This window comes from Bufo bufo, chromosome 5, assembly GCF_905171765.1.
Source record: "Bufo bufo chromosome 5, aBufBuf1.1, whole genome shotgun sequence".
Lineage (NCBI taxonomy): Eukaryota > Metazoa > Chordata > Amphibia > Anura > Bufonidae > Bufo > Bufo bufo.
Genome location: NC_053393.1, coordinates 354,848,578 through 354,868,183, shown reverse-complemented (window position 1 = coordinate 354,868,183; position 19,606 = coordinate 354,848,578).

The following is a 19,606-nucleotide window of genomic DNA, read 5'->3' as shown; positions in this document are numbered from 1 at the left end:
AAACACAATGCAACAGAGGCGATTGTGGAGACTGAGGTTTAAGATGGAAGGAACACAAAGGAACACAATTAAACATACCCTGAATGGTGCAAAGATCTCTCGGCCAACTCCTGACCCAACGTCGTTTCGCCAGTAGATCTGGCTTCTTCCGGGGATACGGAAACACATAAAAACATCTCCCCTATATAGTGCCCACACAGATGTGTGGAAGATAATTAAGATTGCAGGACCTGAATGACGTCAGCACCAATGGAATTGGAGCCCCAGTACTAATGGGGGCAGGACTAAGCTGACAGAGCGAGCATGTGAGAAAGCACATGACCGCAGTGTCAGAGGTGCATCATAAAACACGCCCTGACCATGCCAGGAAAGCCAATCAGTAGCCCATGTAGTCATATGGAGGAGGAATCGGGGGCAGTGCAGTAGGTGCGGCCAAACGTCTGAGTGACAGCGGCACCAACAAAACATGAGGCCTCAAACTCCAAGGGGCGGAGGGATAGTGATGCGGCGATCGCATGACACAGCACGTGACCGCAATGTCACGGGCGCCGCCAAGGCAACGCCCCCACTGCAACACCACAAGCAACGCAGGCAAGCCTTAGTGACGGAGCGGTCACGTGATGCGGCACACGACCGCGGCGGCACATTTAAGGCCGCTTTCACACCTGCATTCAGAGTGGATCCGTCTGGTGTCTGCACCGACGGATCCGCTCCCACAATGCAGACGTTGGGATCCGCTCAAAACGGATCCGTCTGCACCATAGCTCAGAAAATTTCAAGTGTGCAAATTAGTCAGACGGACCCGTCCAGACCCCACACCGAAAGTCAATGGGGGATGGACCTGCTCGAAATCGCACCGCATTGTGTCAACTTCAAACTAATCCGCACCCACCGACCCACACTGCAAGTCCGGACGGATCCGTCTGGCTCCGCATGGCCAGGCAGACACCCGAACGCTGCAAGTTGCGCCCGGGTGTCCGCCCGCTGAGCGGAACGGAGGCCAGGCAAAGCCAACCCGATGCACTCCGAGCGGATCCGCATCCGCTCAGAATGCACTGGGGCTCCACGGATCCGTTCGGGGCCGCCCACGAGAGCCCCGAAAAGGAACCCACAAGCGGAACCCCGAACACTAGTGTGAAAGCAGCCCAATGCGGATACACATACCAGCCCACAGACTCCTCTAAATATAGGCAGATGATCAAAGTGCATGGAAACCTATTAAGTATAGGTCAGGGTAAAAAGTACCAGGCCAGTGGCTGGGAGCTGACATAGAATACGAAAGCACACAGTTAACCCCTCATTATCCTAATGGACGGCAGATAACTACATTGCGCTGTGGACAGGTGGATTACACCCCACCACACCGCGATGTTGTGTTAAGAGACCATGTTCAGACTCATTATAATCGCACCCTGTACAGTGTAAAAAGTGCGTACCATATATTATGAGGAGGAATAATGGCAAAAATGTCAGTATTCCAAGACAACAGCTGACTTAGGCCTCATGCACACGAACGTTTTTTTTCACGGTCCGCAAAAACAGGGTCCATAGGTCCGTGATCCGTGACCGTTTTTTCGTCCGTGGGTCTTCCTTGATTTTTGGCGGATCCACGGACATGAAAAAAAAGTCATTTTGGTGTCCGCCTGGCCGTGCGGAGCCAAACGGATCCGTCCTGAATTACAATGCAAGTCAATGGGGACGGATCCGTTTGACGTTGACACAATATGGTGCCATTTCAAACGGATCCGTCCCCATTGACTTTCAATGTAAAGTCCGGAGTCCCTTTTATACCATCAGATCGGAGTTTTCTCCAATCCGATGGTATATTTTAACTTGAAGCGTCCCCATCACCATGGGAACGCCTCTATGTTAGAATATACTGTCGGATATGAGTTAGATCGTGAAACCTCATTTCCGACAGTATATTCTAACACAGAGGCGTTCCCATGGTGATGGGGACGCTTCTAGTTAGAATATACTACAAACTGTGTACATGACTGCCCCCTGCTGCCTAGCAGCACCCGATCTCTTACAGGGGGCCGTGATCAGCACAATTAACCCCTCAGGTACCGCACCTGAAGGGGTTAATTGTACTATCATATCCCCCTGTAAGAGATCAGGGCTGCCAGGCAGCAGGGGGCAGACCCCCCCCCCCCCCTCCCCAGTTTGAATATCATTGGTGGCCAGTGCGGCCCCCCCCCCTTCCTCCATTGTAATAATTCGTTGGTGGCACAGTGTGCGCCCCCCCCCCCTTCCTCCCTCTATTGTAATAAATCGTTGGTGGCAATCATTGGCCCCCCTCCCTCTATAGCATTAACAACATTGGTGGCCAGTGTGCGGCCTCCCATCTTGCGCCCCCCCCCCCCCCCCCCCCCGATCATTGGTGGCAGCGGGTTACTAGCAATAGTACAAGATTCATACTTACCTGGGAGCTGTGATGTTCGTGTCCGGCCGGGAGCTCCTCCTACTGGTAAGTGACGGTTCATTTAGCAATGCGCCGCACAGACCTGTCACTGTCACTTACCAGTAGGTGGAGCTCCCGGCCGGACACGAACATCGCAGCAGCAGGTAAGTATTAATCTTCTACTATTGTACTATTGCTAAGTAACCATGGCAACGAGGACTGTAGTAGCGTCCTGGTTGCCATGGTTACCGATCGGAGCCCCAGCGATTAAACTGGGACTCCGATCGGAACTCCGCTGCCACCAATGATGATGGGGGGCAGGGGGGGGGGGGAGATGGGAGGCTGCACACTGGCCACCAACGTTGTTAATGCTATAGAGGGGGGGGGGCAATGGGGGGCGCACACTGTGCCACCAACGATTTATTACAATAGAGGGAGGAAGGGGGGGGGGGCGCACACTGTGCCACCAACGAATTATTACAATAGAGGGAGGGAGGGGGCGCACACTGTGCCACCAACGAATTATTACAATAGAGGGAGGGGGGGGGGGCCGCACTGGCCACCAATGATATTCAAACTGGGGAGGGGGGGAGGGTCTTCCCCCTGCTGCCTGGCAGCCCTGATCTCTTACAGGGGGATATGATAGTACAATTAACCCTTTCAGGTGCCGCACCTGAAGGGGTTAATTGTGCTGATCACGGCCCCCTGTAAGAGATCGGGTGCTGCCAGGCAGCAGGGGGCAGTCTTGTACACAGTTTGTAGTGTATTCTAACTAGAAGCGTCCCCATCACCATGGGAACGCTTCTGTGTTAGAATATACTGTCGGTTCTGAGTTTTCACGAAGTGAAAACTCAGCTTTGAAAAAGCTTTATGCAGACGGATCTTCGGATCCGTCTGTATAAAAACTAAACTACGGCCACGGATCACGGACACGGATGCCAATCTTGTGTGCATCCGTGTTCTTTCACGGACCCATTGACTTGAATGGGTCCGTGAACCGTTGGCCGTGAAAAAAATAGGACAGGTCATATTTTTTTCACGGCCAGGAAACACGGATCGCGGATGCGGCTGCAAAACGGTGCATTTTCCGATTTTTCCACGGACCCATTGAAAGTCAATGGGTCCGCGAAAAAAAACGGAAAACGGCACAACGGCCACGGGTGCACACAACGGTCGTGTGCATGAGGCCTTAGTTTGACATAAAGTGCTAATGCATAAACCAGATATAATATATATATATACATAAATATTGACAGAAGCATCCAACCTAAGGGGCTGAATTATTACAATATTGGGTCATGCACAATTGCTGGGAAGATAAGTGCCAGTAGAGTACAAATTCGATTATAATAAAACGCACTCAAGATAATTACACGGAGTGCAGAATTATTAGGCAAGTTGTATTTTTGAGGATTAATTTTATTATTGAACAACAACCATGTTCTCAATGAACCCAAAAAACTCAATAATATCAAAGCTGAATATTTTTGGAAGTAGTTTTTAGTTTGTTTTTAGTTTTAGCTATTTTAGGGGGATATCTGTGTGTGCAGGTGACTATTACTGTGCATAATTATTAGGCAACTTAACAAAAAACAAATATATACCCATTTCAATTATTTATTTTTACCAGTGAAACCAATATAACATCTCAACATTCACAAATATACATTTCTGACATTCAAAAACAAAACAAAAACACATCAGTGACCAATATAGCCACCTTTCTTTGCAAGGACACTCAAAAGCCTGCCATCCATGGATTCTGTCAGTGTTTTGATCTGTTCACCATCAACATTGCGTGCAGCAGCAACCACAGCCTCCCAGACACTGTTCAGAGAGGTGTACTGTTTTCCCTCCTTGTAAATCTCACATTTGATGATGGACCACAGGTTCTCAATGGGGTTCAGATGAGGTGAACAAGGAGGCCATGTCATTAGATTTTCTTCTTTTATACCCTTTCTTGCCAGCTACGCTGTGGAGTACTTGGACGCGTGTGATGGAGCATTGTCCTGCATGAAAATCATGTTTTTCTTGAAGGATGCAGACTTCTTCCTGTACCACTGCTTGAAGAAGGTGTCTTCCAGAAACTGGCAGTAGGACTGGGAGTTGAGCTTGACTCCATCCTCAACCCGAAAAGGCCCCACAAGCTCATCTTTGATGATACCAGCCCAAACCAGTACTCCACCTCCACCTTGCTGGCATCTGAGTCGGACTGGAGCTCTCTGCCCTTTACCAATCCAGCCACGGGCCCATCCATCTGGCCCATCAAGACTCACTCTCATTTCATCAGCCCATAAAACCTTAGAAAAATCAGTCTTGAGATATTTCTTGGCCCAGTCTTGACGTTTCAGCTTGTGTGTCTTGTTCAGTGGTGGTCGTCTTTCAGCCTTTCTTACCTTGGCCATGTCTCGGAGTATTGCACACCTTGTGCTTTTGGGCACTCCAGTGATGTTGCAGCTCTGAAATATGGCCAAACTGGTGGCAAGTGGCATCTTGGCAGCTGCACGCTTGACTTTTCTCAGTTCATGGGCAGTTATTTTGCGCCTTGGTTTTTCCACACGCTTCTTGCGACACTGTTGACTATTTTGAATGAAACGCTTGATTGTTCGATGATCACGCTTCAGAAGCTTTGCAATTTTAAGAGTGCTGCATCCCTCTGCACGATATTTCACTATTTTTGACTTTTCTGAGCCTGTCAAGTCCTTCTTTTGACCCATTTTGCCAAAGGAAAGGAAGTTGCCTAATAATTATGCACACCTAATATAGGGTGTTGATGTCATTAGACCACACCCCTTCTCATTACAGAGATGCACATCACCTAATATGCTTAATTGGTAGTAGGCTTTCGAGCCTATACAGCTTGGAGTAAGACAACATGCATAAAGAGGATGATGTGGTCAAAATACTCATTTGCCTAATAATTCTGCACGCAGTGTATATACTTAAAAAAGGGAAGAGAGGCGCAAGTGAAAAGAGTGCTCGGTGCAGTGATGGAAAGAAAAGGAGACAGAAGAAGACTATTAAATTATTATTATACATCATGGTGAAAATATATGGTCGGAACATCTCGAAAGAAGGGGAGATATTGTGTAATATTGATGGAACAAATGGTTAAGGCTGCAGCGCAGCCTGTAATTGTGGGAGGGGCATGCAGCATTTAGGCCGGCTCGCACCTCCTCTCCAGCCTGGCGTTCCTGCGGCGTGCTCAGCGTACAGTCCGGTCCTCAGCAGTGTCCTCACTTCCGGGTCCGCCCCCTCAGCTTCCTCCAGCTGCGTCTCCAGCGTTCGGCTCTCCTCCGCTCCTGGCGTGTCAAGGCTATCACGGTAGGTTAAGCGCAGGCTCTGCCTGTCACCTCACGCTGCCTGGGTGAAGCGGCCTCCAGGGTATCGGATCCCTCGTCTGCCTGGCCGGGGTCCCTGTCCACTTCATCGACTTCTCCCCTTGTCCTGGGGCATGTAGTCCTCACCACTTCACTGCTGCATTTTCTCTGTCTCACCTGGGCTTGGTTCGGGCCTGGGCGCTTTGTGACGCGCTCCTGCGGGCTGTGTGTCGGCCGACAGGGGGGGGCCATTCATCCCCCGGGAAGTGGCTCTCCCCTAGGCGTTTTTTGCAGCACGTGCATCCGTGCTGTGGGACGCCCGACACCCCGGGAGGTACTGCGTCTTTTTGTGGCATATTGTCGTGCGTTCCCATAGTCGGGGGGGGGGGGGGGGGGGGGGGGGGGGGGGGGGCGCGCGACAATAGGCGTATGTGGTCCTGAGGCCGCATATCCGGCTGCCTACGGCTCGTGCCTGCAGGGCGCGACATCCTGGACGCCCAGGTTTTGAACCAACATCGGGCAGCCCGCCTACCCGCGGCGAGTTGGGGTCGGTCTGTTCCTGCATTCCGCAGGTTCCGTTCCTCGTTTGCGGGTGGATGTGTGGTTCCTGCCGATGTTTTACAACATTCCCGTCCCCCAGCTGTAGCATGTTCTTCCTCCACCTACTGCGGAGTCTTGGTCAGTACTCTGGGTTGCCAGCCTCCGCAGTCACCAGTACACGTATCACGGGCCTCACCTTAGGTTGTCCATTCCCTTACACGACGGCTCTCAGTGTTCCGGCTCACTACATTCTCGCCTCAGTCCCTGTCGTTGCTTGGTCTTCCCGGATCGCCCGGGCTCTCTCTCTCACACGGTGTTCATCCTGTCTCAAGCCTTGGATCGCCCAGGGTCGTTTCTCTCCGGTTCACCCGGTCCACGTTTTTCTCTCCTGGATCGCCCAGGTCTCTTCCCTAGTCCGCCTGGGGGCTTCTTCTTTCTCCTGGATCGCCCAGGTCTCTTCCCTAGTTCGCCTGGGGTTTCTTCTTTCTCCTGGTTCGCCCGGGTTTCTTCCCTAGTTCGCCTAGGGTACTTCTTCTCCTGGATCGCCCAGGTCTCTTCCCTAGTTCGCCTGGGGGTACTTCTTTCTCCTGGATCGCCCAGGTCTCTGCCCCAGTTTACCTGGGATTCCTCCTTCCTCCTGGTTCGCCCAGATCTGTTTCCAGTTTCTCGGTCATCTGGTCGCTCTACATGTCACGGGTGTGGGTTGTCCATGCTTCTTGTTTCCAGTCGGCATGTCCCTCGTGCCCTGGGTCATGTCTCAGGCTCTTTCGTTCCCTGGGCCAGCCTGGTCGACTGATCTTTCAGCGTCTTACCTGTCACCACTTCCTTTAGGGGATCGCCTCCCGTTTTTCTTCCCAGCTGTCGGTCACCTGGTCCTCATACACATTATCTTCAGATCGCAGGTTCCGGTCCGTTTTTCGGCTCACGTCAGTCAAAGGTTTAAATCCTTTTTAAGGTAAGTTCAGGTCATGTTAGTTTCTCTGAGGACCGTATTTTCGTTTACTCTTCCCTTCTGAAGGTCTGGGTTTTTCTTTAGCTTACCGGTTCGTTATCGGTTTTCGGATCTCCGGTTCCTTGGTCTTGGGCTTCTTCTGGTAAGTATTTTTGAATGGTTTTGTTTCCCTCACCTTTCATCTTCATTTTAAGCTGTCCCTTCGCGACCGCAGCTTCGTTTTCCCTCTCATTTTCCTTTTCCGCAGGTTAAGGATGTCGCACGTGTCGGAGATGGAAGACAATATTTCCCTTCCTGGAACATCGGCTTCGGGTCACTCCGTCAGCGCTTCCTTGCGGAGCTGGACTGTGCCTAGGCTAGTCACCGAGCTTAACCGCAGGGGGATTCGTCATCCCGCGTCAGCCCGCAAGGCGGAATTATACCGCTTGTTGATGACGGCCCCGAGTTCAGTGGAGGGTCAGTCTAGCTCACCTTCCATCCAGCAAGCCCTGTCCCAGATTCAGTCCTCCATCAACGGACTTGCCAGTTCTTTATGCGACATTCAGGCCAGGGTTGCAGCTCTCGAGTCCAGACCCTCGGCAATCCCACCCTCCCCAGTGGTGGCACCCTCCCCACCTTTAGATGTGGCAGGTAGGCCAGCTTCTGGTCCTCTGATTGCCCCGTCTCACTTCATTCCCGAGCATATTAAGAAGGACATCCTGGCTGGGAAGGATGTGAATTTGGCCTCCATTCTCATCGCCTCCCAGGACATCTCGGAGAATCGGATCATCAATTGCGGGGAGGTTTCGGTGGTCTTGAAGGCCAAAGACGCCAGACTTAACCGCAAGTTGTCCATTCCCGAGTTTCTCCTGGCCTTTAGCCTGTATCGGGACATTGTCTGTTCTGCCAATCCGTCCAGGAGGGAGGAGCTTGATACCTACCTGTATCGGGTATCGGACCTGGGCCACAAATACGGTGGCTCAGCGTTCTACGATTATCACAGGTCCTTTTCCGCTAAGGCGGCAGCAGCCCTGTCGCAGTTTCAGTTCATGACTAATTGGGCTGATCTCGACATGGAGCTGTTCTGCCGTCATTTCGCCGGTCTCAGAGCTCCCTCCTGCACCTCTTGCCAGTCCATATTTCATTCCTCTGACTGGTGTCCCGATCGGGCTCATCCTTCCCAGCCAGGAGCTGCTCCTAGTACCTCCGGGGCCACCAAGGCCTCGGCAACTCTGGACAAACTGGGCAGACCAATCGTCTTTTTAGGTAGCAGCCAGGTCTGCAACAATTTTAATGCGGGGGGTTGTGCCTTTAACGCCTGTCGAGCTCTTCACATCTGCTCGGCATGTTTTCGGGCCCATCCGCGTTCGGCTTGTTCCAGGAAATCTTCCAAGAGCTCCTGACTAGCCGACATTGATATAGACCTTCTGGCTGTTCTGCTGCAGGATCACCCAGACCGTCTTTTCGTGGCCTTCCTCTTGGCCGGGTTCAAGGAGGGCTTTCACACAGGGCTCATCACCCTGCCTCACGGGTCATGGGAGGGTCCCAATTTGCGTTCAGCGTTCGGTGACCCGGAGGCCGTGGATGCCCTCCTTCGATCCGAAGTTGAAAAAGGGTTCATCATTGGTCCCTTTGTCCACATTCCATTTCAGTCCTGGCGGATCAACCCTATTGGGCTGGTTGTGAAACATTCTTCGAATAAAAAACGCCTCATTTACGATCTGTCAGCGCCTCATATGTCACCCATCCCAAGCCTGAATTCTCTTATCCCTTCTGAGGAGTATTCTATGCAATACTCGTCAGTTGAGGAAGCCATTCAGCTCATTCTCCAGTCGGGGGTTGGGTCTTGGCTTGCCAAGGTAGACATAGCCGATGCCTTCAAGCTTCTCCCGGTCCACCCGCATCTTTGGAGATACTATGGCATCAATTGGTCGGACAGGTTTTATTTTGCCAACCGCTTAACCTTTGGGTCCAAGAGCAGCCCCTGGCTGTTCGACCAGTTTGCCAGGGCTCTCCATTGGATCCTGGTGCATCACGGAGGTCTTCCTATGGTAATTCATTACCTGGACGATTTTTTGCTCGTTGAGAACCCTCATCCGGTCCCCTCAATTCCCGCTACCCTCTTGGAGTTTTTTTCCCTCCTCCAGGTGCCCGTGGCCTCCACCAAGACCGAGGGCCCTGCCACCAGGGTAACCTTTTTGGGCATCACGTTAGATTCCATCAAGATGGAGGCCAGTCTGCCCCCTGAAAAGTTGACCCGGATCCGCTCTGCCATCTCCCGGGCGGTCAGCGCTCTGTCCCTGACCAAGGCAGAGCTTCAGTCCTTACTGGGTCTGCTGAATCATGCCACGAAGATCATGCCCCAGGGCCGATCTTTTCTGGCCAGCCTGTTGCATCTTCTTTCCACAGTTCCTGACCAGGATTCTGTTGTCCACCTGGACGGCCACGCCATCTCGGACCTTGCCATGTGGAATACCTTCCTCGCAGGTTGGAACGGCATTTCCCTTTTCGTTCCCCGCTGGGACTCGGCTTCCCCGATTATTTTCTCGGACGCAGCCGGTTCCATCGGCTTTGCCGCCATCTTCAGGTCCCACTGGCTGGCGGCCAGGTGGCCTCCGGAAATTCTAGCAGACCCAGCTGCCATCAGTTCTTCTCCCCTCCTGGAATTATACCCCATCGTGGCGGCCGCCTTGGTCTGGGGCAGCTCCTGGTCCAACTTGCCGGTTTTGTTCGTCACGGACAACCTGTCCCTGGTCGATATCATCAATTCCGGCAGGTCCAAATCTCTCCGGGTCATGGCCCTGCTGCGGAAATTAGTGTGGCTGTCCCTCACCCACAACTTTCATGTCCGTGGTGCTCACATTCCAGGGGATTCCAACACTGCCGCTGACGCCCTCTCCCGTTTCTGTTTTTCCACTTTCTTTCAGGAAATGCCCGAAGCGGATCATTCCGGCACTCAGGTTCCTCCACTCAGCTCATTCATCCTGGATTAGCATCTCTGGTGATCCAGGCAGAGAGACTGGTCGAGAGTTCCCTTTCTCACAACACGGCTAGGAACTACCGGGCAGGGTTTACGGCTTTCAGCAAGTTTGCTCGAGAATTCCCGAGGGGTCAGCTGGAGGAAACCTCATATGTCATGGCGTTCATTGCATTTTGCCACACCCGCCTCTCCTTGTCGCACAGCACCATCAAGCTATACTTAGCAGGGCTCCAGCATTATCGCTTGATCGCCAGGCCAGATGGGGGTTCCATCCTCGCTTCACAAGCCGTCAAGGCAACACTCAGGGGTCTGCAGAAGAAGGGGAAGGGTCCACGCACCCGTAGGCAGCCGGTGTCGGGGGAATTGTTCAGAGTCCTATCCTCTGCCTTAGACGGCAGTCCTTTTGGGCCCTCTCTCAGCACGGTTCTGAAGGCGGCTATTTACCTCGGGTTCTACGGCTTCCTCAGGCCTGGTGAATTTACGTCGGGCTCCGGGCGTCATAGCTTCCTCCAGAAACGCCACCTAGTCTGGTCCACAGACCATTTTGTCCTCCATCTCCCGTCCTCCAAGACCAACCAGTTTGGTCCCCCCTCCGAGATCAAGTTTTTCCCTTCAGGTAACCGTTGGTGCCCGGTCGAGGTTCTGTGGCAATTATCATCCTGCTTCACGGGCTCTCCACCAGACTCCCCTCTTCTGCCTTGTGTAGGTAAGCCACTCACCACATCGAAGTTCATGTCCCTTGTCCGGTCCCTGATGCAGGGGTTGGGTCACGACCCCAGTACTATTTCGGGTCATTCCTTTCGCATTGGGGCTGCGTCGGCAGCTTCTAAACATCAGGTCCCCGCACATGTCATTCGCTGCATGGGACGTTGGCGTTCGTCCTGCTTCGCCCGTTACATACCAGATCCCCAGGCAGAAATCTCTCAGGCCTTCCATACGCTAGCTTTGTAATGTATTCAATAAAACTATGTTACCTATTCAGAAGTCTTTGGCCCCTTTTCTTGGCGTACCCGCGATCGTGGCTCCCGGCACACCCCAGCCACTAGGTTCAGGATTAAGGGTTTCCCCTTTCCCACGTCCACCATCCTTAGCCCTGACCACAAATGGTTAAGGCTGCAGCGCAGCCTGTAATTGTGGGAGGGGCATGCAGCATTTAGGCCGGCTCGCACCTCCTCTCCAGCCTGGCGTTCCTGCGGCGTGCCCCTCCCTCCCCTTTTCTTCCACTCTCACCTTGGGTATGCCCCCTTTTCTTGGCGTACCCGCGATCGTGGCTCCCGGCACACCCCAGCCACTAGGTTCAGGATTAAGGGTTTCCCCTTTCCCACGTCCACCATCCTTAGCCCTGACCACAATCGTAGTTGTATAACCAGCATATGGCCCGGGGAAGTCCAGAATGTATCCAAAAGGCACCATGCACAAAGACATAACTCTGTATGGAACCATGACTCCACTGGAATGGTCCTCCACTGCCACAGACGTCATCGGTAGTGCTAAAGATAAATCAAGAAAGCACAGTATGTTAAAAAACAGGGGAATGACGGACAAAAAATTTAAAACACAGGACCCGGGATGAGCAGAGGGACCCCAAGGGGACTCAAAAACAGGGAATATTATTAAGGACATCCATCACAGGATGTATCAGTTATAGAAAAGGAGCAAAAGAGAGGTCCTCATTTAAGCCCCTAGGTGTCATGCTGTCTAATTCGTGAATCCAGCGTACTTCTTTTTGCGCCAAGATCTTCCTCCAGTTACCGCTGCATGGTGTTATGTACACCCTATCGATCCCACAGATTCTAAATTGCGAACTATCACAATTGTGAAACAATTTAAAATGTTTGAGAATCGTTTTTAGTAGGGTCACATCATTTTCATCTTTGGCAGCCTCAATGCCAACGCATTTATGTTGGGTTGACATCCAGGGAGCTCAAGAGGAGGATACGAGAACACGTCCTGGGTATTGAGGCTGCCAAAGATGAAAATGATGTGACCCTACTAAAAACGATTCCCAAACATTTTAAATTGTTTCACAATTGTGATAGTTCGCAATTTAGAATCTGTGGGATCGATAGGGTGTACATGACACCACGCGGCGGTAACTGAAGGAAGATCTTGGCGCAAAAAGAAGTACGCTGGATTCACGAATTAGACAGCATGACACCTAGGGGCTTAAATGAGGACCTCTCTTTTGCTCCTTTTCTATAACTGATACATTCCGTTCCGTTTCGGGGCTCTCGTGGGCGGCCCCGAACAGATCCGTGGAGCCCCAGTGCATCGGGTTGGCTTCGCCTGGCCTCCGTTCCGCTCAACGGGCAGACACCCGGGCGCAGCTTGCAGTGTTCGGGTGTCTGCCTGGCCGTGCGGAGCCAGACGGATCCGTCCGGACTTGCAGTGTGGGTCGGTGGGTGCGGATTCGTTTGAAGTTGACACAATGTGGTCGAGCGGGTCCATCCCCCATTGACTTTAGGTGTGGGGTCTGGACGGGTCTAATTTGCACACTTGAAATTTTCTGAGCTATGGTGCAGACGGATCCGTTTTGAGCGGATCCCAACTTCTGCATTGTGGGAGCGGATCCGTCGGTGCAGACACCAGACGGATCCACTCTGAATGCAGGTGTGAAAGTGGCCTTAAATGTGCCGCCGCGGTCGTGTGCCGCATCACGTGACCGCTCCGGCACTAAGGCTTGCCTGCGTTGCCGGGGTGGGGCGTCCACCACTGCTTGTGGTGTTGCAGTGGGGGCGTTGCCTTGGCGGCGCCCGTGACATTGCGGTCACGTGCTGTGTCATGCGATCGCCGCATCACTATCCCTCCGCCCCTTGGAGTTTGAGGCCTCATGTTTTGTTGGTGCCGCTGTCACTCAGACGTTTGGCCGCACCTACTGCACTGCCCCCGGTTCCTCCTCCATATGACTACATAGGCTACTGATTGGCTTTCCTGGCATGGTCAGGACGTGTTTTATGATGCACCTCTGACACTGCGGTCATGTGCTTGCTCACATGCTCGCTCTGTCAGCTTAGTCCTGCCCCCATTAGTACTGGGGCTCCAATTCCATTGGTGCTGACGTCATTCAGGTCCTGCAATCTTAATTATCTTCCACACATCTGTGTGGGCACTATATAGGGGAGATGTTTTTATGTGTTTCCGTATCCCCGGAAGAAGCCAGATCTACTGGCGAAATGGCGTTGGGTCAGGAGTTGGCCGAGAGATCTTTGCACCATTCAGGGTATGTTTAATTGTGTTCCTTTGTGTTCCTTCCATCTTAACCTCAGTCTCCACAATCGCCTCTGTTGCATTGTGTTTGGGGCGTTGCCAGGGGCGTACATAGAAATCACTGGGCCCCATAGCAAGAATCTAAATTGGGCCCCCATTCCCCTTTTATAGCCCCTCCCACTACCCATTCCAGGCCTCTCTCTTTGTTCCATGAACTATTCTTGCTGCTGCGTTTTATAATTTATGCATCAGGGCTGGATTGGGATTACAAAACAGGCCTGGCACACAAGAGCTATAATAGATGCAGTGTGTACAGATATATAGTATATACAGCAGTGTACTGATAGGTGAGGTATGAGGTATAATAGATGCAGTGTGTACAGATGTATAGTGTATACAGCAGTGTACTGATATGTGAGGAACATGGTATAATATATGCAGTGTGTACAGTTATATACAGCAGTGTATTGATATGTGCAGTACAGGGTATATTATATGCAGTCTGTACAGATATATAGTATATACAGTAGTGTAATGTGAGGTACGAGGTATAATAGATGCAGTGTGTACAGGTATATAGTAAATATAGCAGTGTACTGATATGTGAGGTATAAATTACAGCTCGTACCTCACATATCAATCCAATACTGTATATACAATATACCTGTACACACTTCATCTATTATACCTCGTACCTAACATATCAGTACACTGCTGTATATACAATATATCTATACACACTGCATATATTATACCTCGTACCTCACATATCAGTACACTGCAATATATATTATATATCTGTATATATTGCATCTATAATACTGTTTAATATATGCAGTGTGTGTGTGTGTATATATATATATATATATATATATAGATGTGAGGCATACAAGGTATAATACTGTAGATGCATTGTTTATAGAAATATGTGGTCAGTTATGCATTATGGTCACTGTGTGTCAGGTACATGAGGTAGTGGTCACTGTACCTGTCTGAAGTATTATACATGAGTGTGCAATCAGTAAAAACAGGGCATGGGGGGGGGGGGGGGAAATGACAAGAAGTGGAGGACCTCCTCTTACCACTCCATTACAGTCTGTAGGGATCAATGCAGAGCTGATTGTGAACTTCTAATACTTACTGTTAGGGGTTGAAGGACCTGTGATGATGTCATCACAGGTCCTGGCAGATGTACCTTTCAAACCTAGGAACTACACCATTTTGGTGCAGTTCCTTTGCTAGATCCTGCAGGACCTGTGATGCTGAAGATGATGTCATCATAGGTCCTGGCAGATGTACTGTTCTAACCTGGGAACTACACTTTACACTGTGCAGTTCCCTTACAGGACCTGTGATGACATCATCAAAGGTCCTTTAGCTTTAGAAAGATAGACCGGAGCAATTAGGGGGCGGGGCCTCTCCTCCACTGCGGGCCCCTCTTCCTCACGGGCCCCATAGCAGCTGCGTGGTCTGCCTATATGGTAGGTACGCCACTGGGCGTTGCTGCTATGAGACTCTGAGGTATGCTCTTTCAGCTAGTATTCTTTTTCCCTGTATTTTGTGCACTGATCTCCCGACCTCTCCTTGGGTCCTGCTCCTCATCTGTGTGTCCCGCCTTGTGCTGCCTGTTTTATAATACATGTATGTACTGTTTATATATATTTAAAATAAATCTTTTTGGATTTTCATACATACGAAAATTAGTTTCATATTTTTTTTTTTTTTGGGTGATTATTATGACTCCTTGGGGGTCCGATGTTTTGATATCATTCTGTCCGGTTAATATTGGTTGACTATAGTATTGTTGACCCCGCCTACTTGTGTTGCCCCACCTTCTGTTAATTTGGAACTGCCTACAAAATGGGGCCACTTTTAGTTTTTTTTTCCAGGGCCACTTTAAGTTCCCAGTCCGCCCCTGGACCCTGACGTACCCCTACAGTGGAAACTTAACCCTACTTTGGAAACTACACTCCTCAAATATATTAAGTGGTGTACTGAGCACTTTGACCCCTGTTTTATGGAATTTGGAAACACTTGGCTGTGAAAATGAAAAGTTTAATTTCTTCCAATAAAATGTTGCTTTAGCCCCAAATTTTTCATTTTCACAAGGGGTAACAGGAGAAAAAGCACCCCATAATTTGTTACCCATTTTCTCCTGAATACGGCAACACCCCATATGTGGTGGTACTGTAAATTGCTGCGGGGGCACATGGCAGGACTCAGAAAGGAAGGAGAGCCATATGGCTTTTGCAGCGCAGATTTTGTTGCATTGGTTTACGGGTGCCATTGGTTTTTATTTTTTGAGTGTCTTATGTGGGCGTTCATGTTTGGCGGGATCAGGTGATATTTTCATTGGTTCCATTTTGGGGTATATTTGGCTTTTTGATCACTTAATATTATGCATTTTGGCAAGGTGACAAAAAATGACTGTTCTGGCATAGTTTTTATAAAATTTTCACAGTGTTCACCTAACAGAGTATATCATGTGATATTTTTATACCCATACATAGCTATGGAACATACAAAGCAGTAGATTGGCTTTCTATGAGTAGTAGAATTAGAGTAATAGTGGTAGTAGTAGTAGGGGCAGATGCATAGTGTAAGTAGTGGAGGCAGTAGGGGATTAGCGGCAAGGAGTAGAGGCCATATGGTACGTGTTGACAGGCAGAAAGACAGCAGTAGTGGCCTGATGGCAGCAGCAGCAAAATCCTTACAGAACATGATGGTAGGCAGGTATTGTGATAGTAGGTAGACAGGCAGACAGCAACAGTAGCAATATGGGGCATCTTCAGCAAGGCGTCGTAATTTTGACAAAAGTGATGTTTTGGACACTGGCAGCGAACAACTTGGTCTGTTTGGGTATCACCACTCCCCCTGCAGCGCTAAAAACCCTCTCTGAGATGACACTGGAGGCTGGGAAAGAAAGAAGACAGAGAGCATACTGGGCCAGTTGGGGCCACTGTTCCAGTCTGCCTGCCCAGAAATCAATGGGGTCAGGGAACAGGTATAAGACAGAGACTGGCCATAGTGTAGGTAGTCCTGAACCTGGGTGTTGAGGCATGCTGACTGGCCTCTGTCTGACCAGCGCGGCACGTCGAAAAACTGCTCATGTTGAGTCTTGCATATCCACACGTGTATTGCACGGACCAATATCAGCTATTTCTGGTTAAATCATCCGTATTTAATCTGTGTGGGTCCGAAACCCGGGACACCCGCTCATAAGCTGTTTTGAGAAGGCAGCTTACCAAGCACAGCACCGTACATTGTGTAGCGGTTGTGCTTGGTATTGCAGCTCAGCCCCATTCATTTGAGTGGGGCTGAGCTGCTCCTAGGCCATGTGATCAATGAATGTGTCATCACTCAGCCTAGGAAAAGCAGAGAGAGGGCCACAGTGCTAGCAGGATTGCCGGTGCCTTCTCAAACAGCTCATCGGCGGGGGTTCCTGAGGATAAGTCATCAGTAAAAAAAATCTCAGCAGTCCCTTTTAAACATATATTTTTACAGCACAGTGACTTAGTGGTTAGCATTAGTTCACAGCGCATAGGTCCTAGTTTTAATCTGACCAAGAACAACATCTGCATGGAGTTTGGACCTCTGATTTTCTCCCACACTCCAAACACATACTGATAGGGAACTTAGATTGTGAGCCCTATTGGAGACAGCAAGTGATGATAATGTCTGTAAAGTGCTGCTATTTAAGTGAAGGAGATAAATGAACATATTAAAAATGCTGCCTACCTTATATAGTGCAGGAGGCCCTAAACAGCCTGGTATTTAGTTTTTCTGGAAAAGATTCAGTACAACTTGAGTAGAAGGAGTGTAAACAACATATAATGACCTGCTATACTCTTTTTTAATTAAAACACCTACGGCCATACGAGAGCTGAAGTTTCACACAGACTGTGATGTCTTCCTCCAGCCACAGGAGGCCGCTGTGTCATTGAGTAAGAGAGAAATGAAGTTGCTTGTACCAGAGGATGTAGGAGGGGTTTCAAGTTCCCGGGCTCAGTCTGGTGTGTGTCTTCCTGACTGGAGTGCGTTTTTCTGGCTGATGTGAACAGGGACTGTAAAGTGATTCTTCCAGGCTGCTGTGGGACAGAACAGAGACGGTTCATAATGAGGAGTTTATCTCAAGAACTCTACATAGGAATATTCTACGGCCATGTTGTTTTGAAGATCCCACACCTGCTCAGAGGACACCTCCTTCTTTCCCATCCTCAGAACTTATTATCCCCGATGAAAATGATAGTGAAGACTGGTGGACTGTTCCTAACACTGAGGAAAGTTCCCAGGTCGCAGGTGATGAAGCTCCTGCCACAGAACCAGAACCTGCTTGCAGTGAGGAGGAACCCTCGACCACATCCGAATCTCTTATTGTAGTGGAAGACTCCAGGTTGGCAGCTCCCAGTGGGGAGAGTCAGGTCTTAACAGATAGTCAAGACCTCCGGAGATCCAGTAGGCTTACTGCAAGGGTTCCACCAAACAGGTATGCTGCTGATCAGTTCATTTGGTCCACCTGTTGTCACGCCCTGCCCTGTGGGTGTTCTGAGGATATCTGTCAGAGTTGCTGCACATGACTAGATCTGACAGTTTGTTTTGTTGTGGGTTTGAACTGAATCCCATCTCCTCCCAGGGGTTGTTCCTTAGGTAATTGGTGAGGCTATTTATTCCTCCCTCTCCCTATAGCCTTTGCGGGTTATAGTTTTGCCTTGTGTGAGCTCTGGAAGTTTGGTGGATTGTCTTCTCCAACACATCTCTAGATAAGTCCTTTTCCCTTTTTCCTTCTGTGTCTGTTTTACTAGGCCTCTAGGGTCACGCTAGCTCCTTCGGTTGTTTAAGCTGAGGGTTTGGTTCAGTGTGTTATAGTCTTAGGTACGTAGGCATTTGCATATCTCCCATCAAGATATGCACATGGGCATAGCAGCTTAGGGAAAGTGTTTTAGGGATTGCTAGGTGACCCCTTTGTTCCCTAACATTTGGAGCCTAGTCAGTTGTTTTGTTTGCCTTTTCGTGTTCTGTCTCCTTCCCTTATCTTATCCTTCCCTTATCTTACCTACCGTGACATTATAACCCACCCTACCATCATTTTTTCCCTTGCTGTTTGCAAAATGGAAACTATTGATGCTTTGGTTGATCGCATGCAGGGATTGTCTTTGGAGGTAGCTGACCTCTGCAATTCGGGGTTGCACAGTGTCAGAGTACTTTGGCGTCTGGCGCCGCCGGGGGATACCAGGTCTGCCTGGAACCTAAGGTTGCTCTCCCTGATAGGTTTTCCGGGGGAGGTGATAACTTTGTTTGGTTCAGGGAGTCCTGTAAATTGTATTTTCGTCTGCGTCCGATTTCATCTGGAGACGAAAACCAAAGAGTAGGGATTATTATTTCTCTGCTAAAATGTGACGCTTAGTCTTGGGATTTTTCTCTGCCGAACGGTTCACAGTCCCTCCGGTTGGTGGATGAAATTTTCAGAGCCCTGGGCCTGATTTATGATGACCCAGACTGGATCTCTATTGCTGAATCTAAGTTGCACAGCTTGTGCCAGGGAGAAGTAACTGCTGAGTCGTATTGTGCCGAATTTAGAAGATGGGCGACTGACTCGGAGTGGAATGATCCTGCACTCCGTAGTCAGTTCTGTCAGGGGCTATCTGAGAGATTAAAAGATGCCCTTGCAGTTCATGAAAAACCTGATTCTTTGGAGGCGGCCATGTCTTTGGCCATACGGATTGATAGACGTCTTAGGGAGAGGTGCAAGGTTCCCCTCGGGCAGCGGGTGCTGTCTGGTGGAGAATCAGTCCTTCCTGTCCCTTGGGGTACTATGACACTTGAATTAGGGGCTGAAGAGGAGCCTATGCAATTGGGTCAGGTTACTTCTTGCTCTGGTAATAGGAATATTAGGAAGCTGAATAGACTGTTACTTCTGTGGTCAAGAAGGTCATTTTGTTAATGTGTTGCATTTTAATAAACCTCGAAGTGGTAATGAAAAATAAATAGGGGATTCCTCCAAAGAAGAAAAAAAACTCCCTTACTCTTGGTAGTGTGAATGGGGAGTCAGAGCAGGCATATTCGTATCCTACCTGCAGCACCCAAAATTAGGAAATGTTTTGCTTCTGCTCCCATTCTGATACAACCTGATGTGTCTCAACCCTTCATTGTGGAGGTTGACGCATCAGAAGTGGGAGTCGGAGCAGTCTTGTCACAGGGTCCCTCTCCTAGCAAATAGCGTCAGT